The sequence below is a fragment of the Antechinus flavipes genome, chromosome 2 (assembly GCF_016432865.1).
Source record: "Antechinus flavipes isolate AdamAnt ecotype Samford, QLD, Australia chromosome 2, AdamAnt_v2, whole genome shotgun sequence".
Classification (NCBI taxonomy): domain Eukaryota; kingdom Metazoa; phylum Chordata; class Mammalia; order Dasyuromorphia; family Dasyuridae; genus Antechinus; species Antechinus flavipes.
Genome location: NC_067399.1, coordinates 136,640,364 through 136,657,571, shown reverse-complemented (window position 1 = coordinate 136,657,571; position 17,208 = coordinate 136,640,364). Strand labels below are relative to the sequence as shown.

Sequence of the window (17,208 nt, the reverse complement as noted above, 5' to 3'; positions counted from 1 at the left end):
ATTATTGGTGAAATTGTGAACTGATGCAACCATTCTGGAGAGCAATATAGAACTATGCCCAAAGGGCTATCAAACTATCCATACTCTTTGATCCAGCACTGCCATTACTGGGACTGTATCCCAAAGAAAGCATAAAAAGGAGGAAAGGACCCATATGTGCAAAAATGTTTGTAGTAGCCCTTTTTGTAGTGACAGGGAACTGGAAACTGAGTGGATACTCATCAGTTGGGGAATGACTAAATAAGTTATGGTATATGAATGTTATGGAATATTATTGTTCTATAAGAAAGGATCAACAGGATTATTTCAGAGAGGCCTGGAGAGATTTACATGACCTAATGCTAAGTGAAATGAGCAGAATCAGGAGATCATTGGACGTGGCAACAAAAAGATTATATGATGACCAATTCTGATGGACATGGCTCTTTTCAATAATGAAGTGATTCAGGCCAATTTCAATGGTCTTGTGATGGAGAGAACTATCTGTACTTAGAGAGAGGACTATGGAGACTGAGTGTGGATCACAACATAGTTTTTTCACTTTTTTTGTTATTTGCTTGCATTTTGTTTTCTTTCTCTTTTTTTTTGATCTGATTTTTCTTGTGCAGCATAATAATTGTAGAAATATGTGTGGAGGAACTGCACATGTTTAGCATATATTGGATTACTTGTCACGTAGGGGAGGGAATGGGAGAAAGGGAGGGAAAAAGAAAGAATCTGGAGAACAGGAATATGCAAGGGTGAATGTTGAAAACTGTCTAAGCATATGTTTTGAAAATGAAAAGCTTTAATAAATTTGAAAAAAAATATATCTCTCTGGGATCTATTTTCCAGGTCAGTTATTTTTCTAATAAGATATTTCACATTTTTTTCTATTTTTCTATTTTTTTTTATTTTGCTTTATTGTATCTTTATTTCTCATAATGTCATTAGCTTTCATTCACTCAATTCTACTTTTTAATTATTTTCCTCAGTGAGCTTTTGTATTTGCTTTCTTAATTGGCCAATTTTGCTTTTTAAAGCATTTTTCTCCTCATTAGCTTTGTATTTCCTTTTGCCTCTCTCTCAATTCTTTTCCTAATTTTTCATCTATCTTTCTTAACTTGATTTTCAAAATCTCTTTTGAGCTCTTCCATGGCCTGCACACAATTCTTATTTTTCTTGGAGGCTTTGGATGTAGGAGCTTCAACTTTGTTATTGTCTTCTGAGTGTGTTTTGATCCTCCTTGTCAGTATAACTTTCTATGGTCAGACACTTTTTTTTTTGTTCTCTACTCATTTTTTCTAGCCTATTACTCTGCTTTTAACTCTTGGTTAAAGTAGGGCTCTGTTTCCAGGGTGGAGTATGCACTGGCGTAAACATCATGGATTTTGTGCAACTGTTTTCAGAAATCCTTCTAGGAATCTGATCACAAGCAGTCGTTTCTGTCTTGGAGCTGTCAGGTATGTCACCATCCCACTGTAGCTGTAAGATCTAGTGTGCTGACTGGAACTCTGTTGAACAGGGCTATGCTAGGATTATACACCAGAGTCCAACTTCATTTGCACAGACCCTCTCTGCTGACCTTCCAAGTTCTCCTTGGAACCTCTGGGTTGAGAGGTCCAGAAGCCTCCAACATTGCTGCTGATTCAGAGGTCTTGCCTCACAGAGGCTGGGGTTCAGGTTGGAGTTGGAGCCAAGGCTGGGCCTGGGCTGGGATTGCTGGGTTCCCACTCTGCTTCCACAGACTTTTTCTGCTGACCTTCCTGTTCCTGTTTGGTGTCTCTGGGCTGAGAGGTCTGGAAAACACTAGTACTATTGCTGATTCAGAGGCTGGGCCTAGGCCAGGGCTGGGTCTTGGTCTGGGTCTGGCTCTGAGTCTGGGTCTGCATGTTAGACTCCCATCCTGGTTTAAGATCTTTTCTGCTGACTTCTAAGTTGCCTTCCACTGGAAAATGTTCTACTCCATTTTCTGGAGTGTTCTGATGCTCTACAATTTTAAAGTCATTATTTAAAGGAATTTGAAGAAGTTTGTATCCTCAACTTCTTGACCACTCAACAGTACCTAATAATACTGATATCACCACTAATGACCCTTTTCTGGATTGTTGCAACTTTGCTGTTTCTTAGTGTTCTTGCTTAAATGATCACTCCCTCTCAGTCCCTTTATCCTGACTTAGTTTATCTATAGAGTATTTAATTAGGTTTGTTAATTATGAAATTATAACTCTAAGCTTGTTCAACTTTTTTAATATTAGTGGAAGCATGGGGTTGTGGGTCAATCTTTAACTTTTATGCCTAAGAGGTATGTATTTTGTGGCCTAAAAGGTATATATAAGATTGAAATATGTAAAATTATTATTTTCCTGTCACTCTGACATGATTTTGCCTTAAGTTGCCTTGATGGAATCCTATCTTGGTTGTTCAGGTTTCCTGTTTTCTCTGAGACCCAAATCTATATTTGAGCATAATTTTAAAAGCCTAGCTTTTTATACTCTATAGTTTCTGACTTGTGATGATAAATATATTTCTTTAGCAGCTGAGCAATTATACCATATGAATCCAGAGAGGAGATATTTCTTTCATAGTAGCATTAATTAATTTTTTTTCTTGTCAGCTGGATCACTTACTTTAACCACCAGTCTAGGAGACCCACTGGTGAGGGAGATTTTCCTTGTGTTTTTTCAAGGACTCAGACTGAAAAACTCCTTTCCTAACCATTTTTCTATTCAATAGTAAATTAAATAGTAAAGATGGTTTCGCAAACCATCTTTATTCATAGTGTTATTTCCCTGCTCAAACACCTCTTGACTCCCTTTCCTATTGCATTGTCCAAATTCCTTTACTAGAAGATGCGTGTTTATTAAGTGCCTACTGGATGTTCCATGCTTTACCAAGTACTGGACATATAAAAACAAGCAAAAAAGGAGTTCCTATTTTCAAAGAGCTTGCTTTCTAATTTGGGAAGATGATACAGTGCCCTTCCTCTCTGTCAATAGAGAACCCTAGAAAGAATTCACAGTAGAATGGAGAGAGACTATGATTTAGGACTGCTATTGAGAGGGTGTGGAAGACTGTCCAGAAAAAGTCCAGGAAATCTGACTGAGATCTAGCTGCTCTAGATGTTAGCGGAGAAACTATTCAGGATGATATGTCCAGGCTTGAGTTCAACTTCAAGTACACTAGGAGTTCTAGGGAGGGCTATGAAAATAGATAATTATTTGGCTTGCCTAAGACACTATCCAAATGCTAGAAAAAAAAATTTTTTTTAAAGCTGGTTCAGTTGTTGATTGTGTATATAGCACCAGATATCCAGAAGACATGGAGTTCATTTAATAGAAGGAACCATGTCCTTGGGAGTCATGGAAGGAAGTATGGAAAATACTTTATTATATTGTTCAGAAAACTTGTTTTTGTACTTTTGAAATCTAGCTTTAGTGACTAGAATGACAGTATGTAACTAGTGACTGCATGTTGTTCTATCCTTAGAAACTCTTCAGAAATGCCAGAGAAGAATACAGAGAAGTTGGGATTTCCTCAGGTCCTGAGTCCACTCACCCAGATGTCACTTCTGGTCTACCTAAGCTTATGTTTTGGGTTCTTCTTGTGCTTTAGCTTTGCTTAAATTTTGTTAAATGTTTGTATTTACTGATGTCCATCTCAGTCTATCTTGTTTTCAAGATGCCTTTTTGATAAGATTGCTTAACTGTGTATATTTGGTTTGGGTTTGGGTTCTCTTGTCTAAAGCCTACTTTCAAAGCCTGGAAGAGAGGGAGTCAACCATCTTCCAGTTCATTCTTCTCTATCAAACAATCTAATAAATTGCTTTCTAAAACTATTTCATATTTTGGGGTTAATTCTCTTGACTAATAGAAGGAAGGTAGGAAACAAACATTACATGCCCTAATGTGTTAAGCAGTTTACAAATATTATCTCATTTGGTCTTCACAATAACCATGGGAAGTAGATGCTATTATCCCCATTTTACAATTGAAGAAACTAAGGTAAACAGAAATTAAATAACTTGTTTAGGTTTGCACCTCTAGTGAGTATATGAGACCATATTTGACCCCTTCTTTTCCACTACAGGCTTAGTGCTTCATCCACTGAACTACCTAGCAACTTCCTGGGAAACTCACTAGAACCTGGTTTTGAATCCCTGCTCTGATACTTGCTACCTGTGTGACTTTAGGCAAGTCACTTAATTTGTCTAGACCTCAATTTCCTAATATATGAATTGAGAATGTTGGAGATGGCCTCAAAGAGGTCCCTTCCAACTCTAAACTATAATCCTATGACCTGTCACTTTTCAGCTCCAAAAAAACTTAAATGGCTCAAGCAACCTGGTGGAGTAGAGAACTGGCTTTGAAGTGAAGGTCAGGACTTGCCTTTGACGTACACACACTGGCTAGTGACTGAGCAAATCATTTAACCTCTCAGCATCCCAGGCCAACCTAAGATATCATTCTCTCTACTATGTATATATCTTGTATGTACATATTGTCTTCCTAGTTATTTACCTGTTGCATCCCCCCTGCCCCCAGCACCACTATCTCTATCCTATAAGAAGCAAATTATTTTAGCCAGAACTTCACTGACTGACTGAGAAATCCTGGAAGGATTTTATTTTACATTCTTGCCACAGTGAGCTAGGAGACACGTTTTTGAAGCCACAAAGCCACTCTTATTTCCTATCCTGAAGCAAGTTCCTTTCCTGATCCTCCATAAATTGAAGAGGACCAAAATGACATCACTATATTAGAGTCTAGTTACAGTGTATCTGTGGCTGATCAGATCAACAGGATCTTGGAATGCTCTGCCCCAGGTTGAACACAGATAGTTCCTATGAACATTTGGGGTAGACGCTCTAACTTTGTGCATTTCACATTTCTCCTGAGCTAATTCAATTCTATTTTGCTAACAAAGCACAGAACCTTCTCTGATGAGGACACACCATGTTGGACAGTCCTGTGCCAATGTTTCCTATGTCATATAATCAGTTCTAAAGTTTTAAAAAGATACCTTGAGAGTATCCTTGTAATGCTTTTTCTGATCACCTTCTGAGCACATATCCTGTTCTTCATAAAATAATTTTTGTGGCAAGTGTACCTTTGACATGTGAACAACGTGGCCAGACATAGATACATTATCAGCCAGCATCACGTCACCCATATATAGAACCATCAGTTATGGCAAATGGCGAAATTTTGAATGCTGTGGATAAGTTCTTATCTTGGCAGTATACTATCCAACATTGATAAGAAGATTGACACACTCATTGTTAGAATTAGCTCAGCCTGTTTGTGGCAGCCCTGTTTGTAGTGGCTAGAAACTGGAAAATGAATGGATGCCCATCAATTGGAGAATGGCTGGGTAAATTGTGGTATATGAACATTATGAAATATTATTGTTTGGTAAGAAATGACCAGCAGGATGAATACAGAGAGGACTGGCGAGACTTACATGAACTGATGCTAAGTGAAATGAGCAGAACCAGGAGATCATTATATACCTCAACAATGATACTGTATGAGGATATATTCTGATGGAAGTGGATCTCTTCGATAAAGAGAGCTAATTCAGTTTCAATTGATCAAGGATGGACAGAAGCAGCTACACCCAAAGAAAGAACACTGGGAAATGAATATAAACTGTTTGCATTTTTGTTTTTCTTCCCGGGTTATTTCTACTTTCTGAATCCAATTCTCCCTGTGCAACAAGAAAACTGTTCGGTTCTGCACACATATATTGTATCTAGGTTATACTGTAACCTATTTAACATGTATAGGACTGCTTGCCATCTGGGGGAGGGGTGGAGGGAGGGAAGGGAAAAATTGGAACAGAAGAGAGTGCAAGGGATAATGTTGTAAAAAATTACCCTGGCATGGGTTCTTGTCAATAAAAACTTATTTAAAAATTTAAAAAAAAAAAAGAATTAGCTCAGCGTTTGCCAAGCTCCAAAGGAAAGTGAGAGAGGAGAGGTATTAGACTAATTACAAAATTGAAGGTCTACAGAGCCTTTATGCTAATCTTATTGTTGTATGCCTCTGGTATACTGTGACAGTATACCAGCATTATGCCAGGAAATTGAATTGCTTCCATTTGAATTGTCTTAGAAAGTTTCTGAAGATCACCTAGTAGTATAAGATGCAGACATTGAGGTCCTTTCTTGAACTAAACTGCCAATTGGATATTACAGATGTTATAGAGTATGAATCTCCACCTTTCATTACATCTCACAAATATTTCCAATTCTAATTCTCCACCCTTGATTATATCCTGTTATTTGTACCAAGAATTGTGCCAAACCAACCCAGGGAATACAAATACAAGCAGAAAGAAAGCCAGTTTCTGCCCTCAAGGAACTGACTGACATTCTTATGAGGGAAGATAACACATGAAGAGACCAGAAAAGAGAGCAAAGTCCAGAGGGTTCTTTTTCATATCTAAATCCCCCACCCCTGATTGTATTCTTTGTTTTGAATCCCAGCCTCCCATTTCTTAGGTTTCAATTTTCTAATTTAAGTTTCATTTTATGAGCAATAGAATTGTATTTTCATGTAGAGATAAAGACTTAAGGCTATGCCAGCTGATGTAGTTAGTTATACAAAGCTACTGTTATGCTACTGAACTGATAAACTGATACAAATCATTCAAAAACAAGAAGTAGGTGAAAGGTAATTGCAAGCACTGAATGTGCAAGCTTAATGAGTTAGTTAATATTAATTTTCCCCAAATGAGGAGTTTTCTGCCATTTTTGAATATGGGTTGTATGATGAAAGAGGGGGAACATATCAAGGAGGAACATGCAATGTAGAACTAGAAAGTCTATTAATTTCATCATCCTGAATGGGACCTGGTGAAGATTTCTCAGAGGCTATAGGACTTTAGGCCTAAGCTTCAGGAAGTCCCAGGACCCATATGAAGTAGACAGTATTGCTGATCATTGGTCAATGGTTACTTCCTTTTCAATCCATCCAATGAACTCAAGTCTTTTTTTCTGTATAATTCACTCCCTGTTTCTGTCCCAGGATCATACACCATTCTGGGCTGCTCAATGGACGTGCTTAGCCTTCTCCTTGCAAGGATTGAATAAATATTTTCTGTTTGTATATGAAGATATCTTGAGTAGTCACTTTGGGCAAGGGGATCTAGCACCCCCTCCCACACAGTTTATGGGGACTCACTGTGGGATCTGTGACTTCTCAGAGAGATGGCTGGGTTCTGGTGCAAGACAAGAACCAGGTTCCGATTTTCTCTAATCGTCCTTGAGATCAGACTCTCAGACTCCTCTGTGAAGTATGGGCCAGAAGAGAGGCACCCAAACAAACAGAAGCAGAGCCTCTGAAGAAGCCACAGAGAACAGTCAGGTAATTTGTATGTGCATAATCCAGAGGTAAGAGCTCTGTCTGTGCCCTTGGCTTGTCCTAAAACTGAAGAGATCATCAAGGATTGGGGATCCAAGGTAAGGGGTAGTGCCTAATAAGCCAAAAGGAAGTCCTCATAAAAGGCCCCCAGAGCAGGGGCCCTCTGGATGACTGCTGGATCGGGGCAACCCCTCTGGGTTTGAGGATCCCAGTTGAGAGGTCTGCTCTGTGCATTACAGGATCACAAGCCATGAGACTGGAGCTGCTCTCCCCAGAGGGAAAGGGGAAAGAGTAGTCTAAAACCAAATCTTTAGAGCAAAAATAAAAAATACCACCAGATAGTGCATTTGATGAAATATTGCTGTTTTGTGTGGGGAAGGGATGGTCCTCTTTCATGTAATTTTTGTCTCTGTTGGTGTCTTTGTGCAGAATGTCTGTGTCATGTTTGTTCTGTGAGCTAGATTTTGTTACCTGGAAAGATTTAAAATGCAGTCAGAAGAAAAACTTCTATGCTGCAGTTAGAACAATGGCAAAGATTTCTTAATACCCTTATTAACTCCCACCTTATTTGGGGAAAAAAAAAAAGCCTGACTCTTTTCTGGAGACCCCAGCTCTGGCCAAGCTGAGGACTACAGAAATAAAGTTAGCTAATTTTTGAGAAAATGATTGGGGAGTTTGACAATTGGTCATTTCAAAATTGCACAAGTGCTTAACATAAAACAAATGCTCTATGAGTGTTAACTTCTTTATTGGATTTAATTGCCTCATATTTGATAACTTCATATGGGTTTTTAGATGTGACCAATATACAATGCTAATGTTGAGATAAATGTGTAAAGTAATTTGGAAGCAAATTCAAGTAAATTAAGGCCTCCAAGAGGAAGATAGTGCATAGAATAAAGAGAGCCTTTTTCTCTTTCTTCCCTCTTTCCCCATTCCCTGACTGCAGCAGGGATACATGAACAAAGAAGTGGGAGAGAGTAAGAAAATACACTCACTCACTTCAGTGAAATTTGTTATTTGAAATGTGACAGTAAAACCAGTTTTCCGTAAATTATAATCTCTTTGCACCGACTGTTAACAGAAGATTTAAGAGTTTGGGAATTTCAGGGAAAACAGAAAAACTCCTGACTGCTTTTAAAACCTGGCAGCAAACAGCCTAGTCTGCAAGCCTTTTCTGATTTACAGAGGAAAGAGAAAAAGATGTGTGAACTGGCAAAAACAGAAAGATAATAGTTTCCTTCTAAAATTGTAGAACTGAGATTTGGCTTGTAACTAAAAGTTTATATCTGGGGGAGGGGGAAAGGGGGAAGGACAATCTTTTGTCTGGATCAAGTTTGCATTAAAAGTCTGGAGACTTGAGAGTATACAGCTCTGAATTGGGGGCAGAAAGGTCAGAGAATAAAAGAGAACAAAGAAAGCAGATGTCAAAGAAAGAAAGTAAACAGTGGAATGTTTTTCTGGAATTCCTCTTCAATTGTAAATTTGTTAAGCTTCTTAAAACTATTTTGTAAGATTGTTATCTCTGAGAAATAACTTGTTTTGAGTTATATAAGTCCCCATGAAGGATGAATTTACTGATAATCTTCAACTTTGTTAAGAACAATTTCTAATGATTGGCTTTTACACCAGGAATGATGGACCACTTCCTTAGATATCAAAATGAGTTGTAAACTTTATATGATGAATCTCTCACTATTACAATTATATGAGACAATCACTATGTACTAGAATTGTAAATTTGTTTACTTGAAGCACAAGATCTTAGAAATTTGTGTGCAAATGTTTTAAACATTTAAACATTAAAGTAATGTTTTAAACATTACTACTTGAAATTAAAATCTATATTTGATTTGATATTAAGTTTAAAAAAATAGGTTATTAAAACAAAGTTCTGATCTTAAAGGAAGGAAAGGGACCCACATGTGCAAAAATGTTTGTAGCAGCCCTTTTCATAGTGGCAAGAAACTAGAAACTGAGTGGATGCCCACCAGTTAGAGAATGACTGAATAAGTTATGGTATATTAATGTTATTGAATATTATTGTTCTGTAGGAAATAATCAGCAGAATGACTTCAGAGAGGCCTGGAGAGACTTACATAAACTGATGCTAAATGAAGTGAGCAGAACCAGGAGATCATTGTACACATCAACAAGAAGATTATATGATGATCAGTTCTGATAGATGAGGCTCTCTTCAACAATGAGATGATTGAGACCAGTTCCAATAATCTTCTGATGAAGAAAGCCATCTACAGCCAGAGAGAGGACTATGGGAACTGAGTATGAATCATAACATAGCATTTTCACTCTTTTTGTTGTTTGTTTGTATTTTTTCTTTCACATTTTTTATCTTTTTGATCTGATTTTTCTTGTGCAGCATAATTGTATAAATATGAATACATATATTAGGTTTAGAATATATAATTTTTTAATATGCTTAATATATATTGTCCTCCGGGGGAGACAATGGGAGGAAGGGAGGAAAAAATTTGGAACACAAGGTTTTACAAGGATTGTTGTTGAATAATTATTCATGCACATATTTTGAAAATAAAGAGCTGTAATAAAAAAAAAGAAATTAGGTCCAAGTTATTTAGATGTTAACTATAGTGAGAATCTTAAAATTTTTTTAAAGGTGATTTTAAAAACAAATGACAAGAAAGATTGATTTGCAAAAGCAATCAACAGTTTGAATGAAACATCTAGTTAGAATATCACAAGGTAAAATATTGATTTTTTAAATAACTTTTAAAAATCGGTATGTTAAAATTGAAAATGACTGCAAATTACATGAAATTCCTATCTATTTTTGTAATAGGCTATGCAATGTTTACTTGTCCATCATTTATGAAAATTGCTAATTAAGTAGGAGTTATTGTCATAATAATGAAACCTAAAATTGTTAAAGATTATTGATTTGATAGCTTTTAGAGAGCGGAGAGGAAGGGGAAGATATAGATATTTTGGCTGGTACCAAAAGATGGTTTTAGGACCCAAAAATGGAGGGATAGAATAGATATCAGGAATGGTATATATGAAATAGAGTGGGAGAGCATAGAAAGTACTTTTAATAGTTAATGATGGAAAGAAAGGGCAAGTTCTTTAGTGGAAGGAACTTGCCATTTGCTAGGAGAAAGGAGGTTGAGGCATGTCCTTAGCTGGCAGGCTAAATCCTGAAAGGGACTTAGCACCCTAAAAGAGTTAGCTATGAGTAGAAATAGGGTTGAAAAGCACAATGGAGTTAGGGGAGATATCACGTGGCATAGGGGAAGGGGAAAAACACCATGAGGTGGAATGCCTTGGTGGGCTGACTATGGCAGCAGCCATGGGGTGGCCCATGGGTAGATTTTGTGAGGGGGATTTGGCCTCAGAAACATGACTGGGATTTCTAGTTGGACAGTCAGGGGAAGTAGACTACAGCTCCTGCTTTTTGCACTTGCCAGGTTTGGAAAAAGCTGGGTTCTGAATGTAGAGTTTTAGTCTCTTCACCCCTAGGTTTCTGGAAGTTTTTGATTGGGATTTTGAGTAGTTAATCTAAAATTGCTGATTGAAAACAGTATACTAGTTATTTGCATGAAAGTAAAGTCATTTTTGATGCTGTATGAAAGATTCTACTACCTAGTAATGCAAGAAACTTTTAAGAGATTTGTTAGAACTGCAGATTCTCTGAAAATGATTACTTCTACCAAGGTCTCCATCTGTCTTCAACAAAATTATTTAATCTTTAAGTGCATAATGGTATAGGCTATGCATGATGATTTGTAAGTTTACATATATATATATATATATATATATATATATATATAGAGAGAGAGAGAGAGAGAGAGAGAGAGAGAGAGAGAGAGAGAGAGAAAGAGAGAGGGGAGAGAGAGAAAAGAGAGGAGAGAGAGAGAGAGAGACAGAGACAGACAGACAGACAGAGACAGACAGAGATCTGATGCCTCTGATTGGTGAAACTTGCTATTGAGATGAAATCTCTTGGGACTGTAACTAATATTTTGAGTTTCGAATTTGAGTATGATTGCCATTAAGTCAGTTACCCACCCCTTGTTACTCAGAGAGATGCCTTCTTGAACAGGTGGATGTCTTCTCTGGATAAGAGTTGGGAGGACAACCTAAGTCTCTGCTTAAGATGGGATCTTTCTGAGTCAGTTTCCCAGTTCTGTTTCTTTGGTTCCTATCAGATTATTCCTGAGTCTGGCTATGAGATGGAATTGTTACTGCATGATTGCTATTCAGAGATAAGGATGCTTTATCCTGCCATGTATGTGCTCTCAGGCTGAGGCCTTGAAGGATCAGTTGTGATGCTATTATAATCATGTCCCTCCTTTTTCCTCTTATAGAAAAGTTCTGTAATCAGAGAAAGTGGTCAGCGGAAGACATGAGCACAATACAAGTATATAGATCATATCTTGATCTGCAGCCCAGCCCTGGAGGCTTCTCTAGCTGCTGCTATAAAAACCCTTAACTTTCTTGATTTCTGGGGGAGAATTTGTTTGAAGGCCCATTTTGCCTATCAATTTGTTAAGTATTTGGACCATGAATTAACTCCTTTTTTGCTCATAGCTGAGAAGAAACAGACAAGTTTATCATGCCCTGATCAGGCCAAGGCTTTTTAAGCCCTTGAAAGCTAAACTGACCTTTCCCCTACTTTAACCCTACCTAAAGCCTTTGACTGTATATGTAGATGAAAGATGGGGCCAGGTCCAAGGGGTCTTGACTCAGTCTCTGGGACCTGATCCCGGACTCTTTGCTTACTTCTCAAGGAAAGTTGGTGTCTTTGGGATGACCCTTCCATCTTAGAGCAGTGGCTTCCATAGCCCTTCTAATCGAGGAAGCCCCTAAGCTCATTTTGGGCCAATCGTTGGAGCTTCTGCTCCCTAGCAATTTCAAAGCATTTTTGCCCTCATCAGAGCTTTAGAATTGGGGAAAGGGATGAGAGTGAATATCTATATTGACTCCAAATATGACTTTCATGTTTTGCATGCTCATGGGGCTATATGGAAAGAAAGGGGATTTATTTATTTTGACAACCAAATATTCCCCCAATAAGAATATAGGAGAACAATTATTGATTTGGATTAGATTCAGAATATTAAGATATGAATCAGGGTAGTCTCCCCTCAATTCCCGGTCAGGGAACCAAATGATGAGATCTAGATTTTGGGATTCATCCTAGTCAGGAAACTAAATGATGAGATTAGATTCAGGGAGCCAAAATGAGGAGGTTAGAGTTCCTGGGGGTCAGGGAGTTAAATGATGAGGTTAGTGGTGGGTTCGGGGTTCAGGGAACCAAATGAAGAGGCTGGGCTCCCCTAAATTCTCTTTGGGAACAAGTGCAAGGTAGAGAGTTGTGGGAATCCTCTTCTGGTGGCACAGAGGTCCTTTGTAAAATAATTTACAAATCAGAAAAGCTAGACTGATAAAAAGAAGTTTATTATTGGCATTGGAAAGTCAGCCTTTGCTATGCATGAATAGAAAGGCTGAATTCCTTAGTGGCAAGATCCTAGCAGAGAAGTAAAGTTTCTAGTAGAGAAATCCCGACAAGAGATATAAAGTCTTGTTAGGGATATAGGTGAGGATAAAAAGAGGGCAACCATGAAAGAGAATATTTCAGTGGGCAGAGTTTGCTGCTATGCCAGGAAGAAGGAGAGTTTCCTTGGCATGGCATATTAGGTCCTCTGCAAGGATTGAGCCTCAAGTTGCCATTTTTATAAGGAAATCTGAGACAGAAGTTTCAGTTGAATGAGATTCCCTCAATGCTGTCACTGCCCCCAGGCCTAAATGAGACCACTTACTGGGAGTGGTTTTGAGCCAACAATAGGGGTAGGAAATCTTGGAATGGAATACTTCAACTAGTCTCACCCAGATAAACCACTTTATCTTGGTTCCTTGGGGGTGGGTCTCACAGAGGAGGAGTCAAGGAGAATTTCTCCTTGAAGGAGTTTTCAGGGTCCTTTTGTCATTACTGTAAGCTGTCCTTGGACTTAGAAAGGCTTCTGTTGTTTCATAAAGGACAACAGAAGGGGGATTCACATCAGACCAAGGGAAAAAGACTTGCAGATTCAGCTGCCCGTGCTGCTGCCCGTTGCCCCTGATCATGGCACCTTTAATTCCCCAACTACTGACTCCTACACTCCTTTATGTAGCTCCCAGGTAAGTAAATTCTGAAAGGGCTATTAAACCCTCCTATCCTGAAGCCTAGATGAAGAAGGGATACAAACTTAGAGGAGGAGTAACAGATGGATTTTGCATATATGTCCCTTAAAACTGCTTTTGGTTTTTGTTGACATTTGTACTAATTGGGTAAAAATCTTCTTTTATAAGACTGAATGGACTCTAGAATTTTTGCTAACAGAGATCATACTCACTTAAGGCCACAATATTCCACCCATTGCCCTATCTTCTTTGAGGAAACAAAAGCAGGAATTTGGGGAAAATGTTCTTTGGTATTTATTCTAGAAAAAGCTGTCTGGATGAGAGACATTTATGATAGCCTCATCTCCCCCCAAGCCTTCCTCAGGGTGGGGTTTCTTGTTACTGTCCCTAGTAACCCCCATATTAACTCCACTTTTGTTTATTCTTTTTCCTTTGCTCTTATTTAGTCCTTGCATTTTTAATCTACTTGCTAGAGTTGTTTTCTTCTAGACTCCAAGACATGAAACTACAACTACTTGGTCAACCTAAAATCACCTGAGACCTGATTTTGACATTCAGCACCAGATGCTCCTGACAATGGCCCTGAAGCCCCTGGACTTCCACAGTGCTGGAGTTCTATGGCTGCCTGACGCCAGTCTGTTCTGTGATGACTGGGTTCCCAAGAGAGATGGTGGGAGTTGGTAGAAGCAGAGTCTCTGATTCTTGCTCATTGCTTTAAGTAGCAATACCCTCAAAATACAAAGAGAATTGACTCTAATTTATAAGAAATCAAACCATTCTCCAATTGATAAATGGTCAAAGGATATGAACAGACAATTCTCAGACAAATCGAAATTATTTCTAGCCATATGAAAATATGCTCCAAGTCATTATTAATCAGAGAAATACAAATTAAGACAACTCTGAGATACCACTACATACCCGTCAGACTGGCTAGAATGACAGAGAAAGATAATGCTGAATGTTGGAGGGGATGTGGGAAAACTGGGACACTGATACATTGTTGGTGGAATTGTGAACACATCCAGCCATTCTGGAGAGCAATTTGGAACTATGCTCAAAAAGTTATCAAACTGTGCATACCCTTTGATCCAGCAGTGTTTCTACTGGGCTTATACCCCAAAGAAATCTTAAAGAAGGGAAAGGGACCTGTATGTGCAAAAATGTTTGTGGCAGCCCTGTTTGTAGTGGCTAGAAGCTGGAAAATGAATGGATGCCCATCAATTGGAGAATGGTTGAATAAATTGTGGTATATAAATGTTATGGAATATTATTGTTTGGTAAGAAATGACCAACAGGATGATTTCAGAAAGGCCTGGAGAGACTTGCATGAACTGATGCTGAGTGAAATGAGCAGGACCAAGAGATCATTATATACTTCAACAAAATGATGATCAATCCTGATGGACCTGGCCCTCTTCAACAATGAGATGAAACAAATCAGTTCCAATAGAGCATCAATGAACTGAACCAGCTACACCCAGGGAAAGAACTCTGAAAAATTACTATGAACCACTACATAGAATTCCCAATCCCTCTGTTTTTGTCCACCTGCATTTTTTATTTCCTTCACAGGTTAATTGTACACTATTTCAAAGTCCGATTCTTTTTGTACAGAAAATAACTGTTTGGACATGTATACGTATATTGTACTTAACTTATACTTTAACATATTTAACATGTATTGGTCAACCTGCCATCTGGGGAAGGGGGTGGAGGGAAAGAGGGGAAAAGTTGGAACAGAAGGTTTTGAAATTGTCAATGCTGAAAAATTACCCAAGCATATAACTTGTAAATAAAAAGCTATAATAAAAAAAGTAGCAATATGCTGTCACCTGCTTGCTTATGCACTTAGTCACTAGAATAGTTTGAGATTTCTTAGCTAAAATGGCTCCTGAAAGCTTCCACTGATGTGCCTGGGTTGGTTCTAAATGGTAGAGGGCAGGTTACAGTTGGTACTGAAGAGGGATCAGCATGAAGGCCCAGATCACAAAGATGCCCTAGTAGAAGAAATATATCAGGATTGGGGTGAGAAACCTTCAAAGGTATGAAAAAGAGGAGGGACTGAATGGGACCAGGGGAAGACTTCTCCGAGGCTATAAGACCCCAGGCCTAAGTTTCAGGAAGTCATTGGATCCCTATTCCCAGAGGTCTGTTATAAGGGTCCTTTAAATGGGCCGGCACAGCGCAATAGGAAGTTTGAGTGGCCTGGAAGTAATTTTCTGTGGCTAGGGACTGCCCCATGGGCAGGACTCTTGTTATAGTGATGTAGCTTTGTAATGGGAGACAGCTCCTGCTCTTATTGGCTGTGGGTGACCTCAAAGACCCTTTTTAAGCCCACCACAGCAGGAGGTCGATCACTTTATCCTGGAGTAGCTGAGCCAAGCTGATGGATAGCCAAGAAAGGTAAGGGGCTTGAGAGTGAACACGTGGATCTCTCGCAGACCACATGGTCACTCGGGGTTAACAAGTTGGAGCATTATGTGAGCAAGTATAATAAAGGCTTTAAGTTTGCACGTGGCTGTTCTTGAGCATGTTATCGGTTATTAAACTACGATTCAAGAAATCGTAGCCAGGGTCAGTGGCCAGAAGTTTTCTGACGCCCGGGAATTAGGAGAGACTGGCAATGTAAAATATCGAGTTAAGTAATAAATGATAATTTACAGTCTGTAGGACAGAAAAGGTCAGACCTAGGCCTAAGCTTCATGAAGTTATATCACCCACAGGAAGCAGACAGAATTGCTGACCATTGGTCAATGGTTACTTCCTTTTCAGCCCATCCAATGAATCCAAGTCTTTTACTACATAATTCACTCCCTGTTTCCAGCCTGGGGTCACATGCCATTCTGGACTGCTCAGCTGGAAGGTTTGGACCTCTCCTTGCAAGGACCAAATAAATGTTTTCCGTTTGTATCTGAAGATACCTTTGAATAGTCAGTTTAGGTAAGGGAATGTAACACTCCATCCCATACAATCCTTAGCCAATGGGGCAATAAAGGAGAGACCATGTGCTTCAAGACAGGAAATTAAAGGCTCATTCTCGTTTCTGTTAGGGTAGATCTTCCCAAGGCCTTCCAAGAATGGTAAATAAACTAATTTCATATACCCCCTGAGTCCTTTTTAATCTTTGTAGTGGATTTCTAACAATTCTTCTGTTTTTCTTAAATGCAATTTTCATAACTCGGAAACTCCATTCAATTCTCATATATTCCCATTTGATTATTATTTTTTTTTCCCCATTTGATTATGAATTCTTTAAAGGGAGGGACCATTTTTATTCTTAAAATGCCTGTTGTAAGTGCTTAATAAATGTTTTTTGATTGATTAAAGTAAAGATAATTCAATAAAACAAACTCTTTAGAACATTGACTTTTCTACTTACTACATACATTTTTACCTTTTTCTTTCTAGTATCTTGTGCATAGCAAGAACTGAAAAAAATGCTTATTGAATTTGATTGCATTGATTCCCTACAATGATGGCAAAACATTATGCAAAGAAACAGAGAAAGTTAAAACTGTGGAGCAGCTAACAGAAATTGACACACATGGTTATACCTTAGAAGAGGTTGAGTTGGAGGGAAATGCAACTGCATGCTTTAATGCCTGGTGCTTTCTTCTGGGAGCAATAAAGCTAGGAAACAATCAATAAACACTTATTAAGCTCATCCACTTTTGGAATCTATCTGGCATTCATCTCT

The 17,208-nt window shown here is 38.5% G+C and overlaps 2 long non-coding RNA genes across 2 annotated transcripts; both read left to right on the top strand.

Moving 5' to 3' along the window:
• The first annotated feature begins 1,342 nt into the window (after positions 1 to 1,342).
• On the top strand, positions 1,343 to 3,817 carry LOC127548285 (uncharacterized). The gene is made up of 2 exons (XR_007950345.1): positions 1,343 to 1,442; positions 3,469 to 3,817. It is a non-coding gene; the product is annotated as an uncharacterized LOC127548285 (long non-coding RNA).
• A 5,519-nt stretch (positions 3,818 to 9,336) lies between these two features.
• Positions 9,337 to 16,778, top strand: LOC127548284 (uncharacterized). Its single transcript, XR_007950344.1, has 3 exons — positions 9,337 to 9,629; positions 13,365 to 13,505; positions 13,998 to 16,778. It is a non-coding gene; the product is annotated as an uncharacterized LOC127548284 (long non-coding RNA).
• The last annotated feature ends 430 nt before the right edge of the window (positions 16,779 to 17,208 follow it).